The following is a 1,018-nucleotide window of genomic DNA, read 5'->3' as shown; positions in this document are numbered from 1 at the left end:
GGGTTGTGCATTCCTCCATTCGAATCACACCTCATCACTGGATGTACCTGAGTGGAACCATATAAACCATCAATCTTTTTATTTAAAAGTTCTATCTGGTTTGATAGCATAGTGACTACGTCGAAGTTGAAAACACCAGCTGCTTTTATTGGCTTTGTTCTCATGACTTGCCACTGATAGTTATTCAGTGACATCTCTTCAATAAATTTATAAGCCTCTTCAGGTGTTTTGTTGTTTAAAGTTCCACCAACGGCTGCATCGATAAGTTGCCTTGTTAAGGGTTCACTCTGTTGTAAAAAGTCTGAACCTGTAACCATAAAGGTAACCCATGGTGAGGGCACCTTCTCAATAGGTCTTTGTATCTCTCCCATGCATCATAAAGAGTTTCTAGATCCATCTGCATAAAATAAGAGATATCCTTCCTCAATTTAGCCATTTTAGCCGGCGAAAAATATTTAAGTAAAAATTTTTCAGTCATTTGTTCCCAAGTAGTGATTGAACCTCGTGGTAACGAGTTCAAACACTGTTTATCCTTATTTCTTAATGAAAATGGGAATAACCGAAGGTGAATGGCATCATCAGAAATGTAATTGATTTTAAATGTGTCGCAGAGTTCCAGAAAATTAGCTAAATGAGTGTTTGGATCCTTGTCCTGTAAACCATCAATCTGAACAAACTGTTGTATCATTTGAATCATGTTAAGTTTCAATTCAAAATTATTTGCAGCAATAGCAGGTATGACTATACTCGATCCAGCTCCTGTTAAACTAGGTTTAACATAATCATACATAATACGATGAGCAGGATCCTGATTTTCTAGGTCCGCAACAGCCACGGGAGGTAGCGGATTGTTATGATTATCAGCCATCTCCTCGGTTGTGGGTTGAATATCGTCCTCTTGCCCTTCCTCTATGTATCGTAGGCTTCGTCTTATCTCTCTTCAGTTTCTACGAGCTGTGCTTTTGATCTCTCTATCAAAAAGTAATGGTCCCAACAGGTTTCTTCTAGTCATAAACTA

At 38.2% G+C, this 1,018-nt stretch overlaps 1 non-coding gene across 1 annotated transcript; it reads left to right on the top strand.

Annotated features, from left to right (window-relative positions):
* Nucleotides 1-323: 323 nt before the first annotated feature.
* On the top strand, nucleotides 324-430 carry LOC121203990 (small nucleolar RNA R71). Its single transcript, XR_005898918.1, has one exon. It is a non-coding gene; the product is annotated as a small nucleolar RNA R71 (small nucleolar RNA).
* The last annotated feature ends 588 nt before the right edge of the window (nucleotides 431-1,018 follow it).

Source organism: Gossypium hirsutum, chromosome A07 (genome assembly GCF_007990345.1).
Source record: "Gossypium hirsutum isolate 1008001.06 chromosome A07, Gossypium_hirsutum_v2.1, whole genome shotgun sequence".
Taxonomy (NCBI): domain Eukaryota; kingdom Viridiplantae; phylum Streptophyta; class Magnoliopsida; order Malvales; family Malvaceae; genus Gossypium; species Gossypium hirsutum.
Note: the sequence above shows the minus strand (reverse complement) of the source record. Positions and strands in the feature narration are given on the sequence as shown.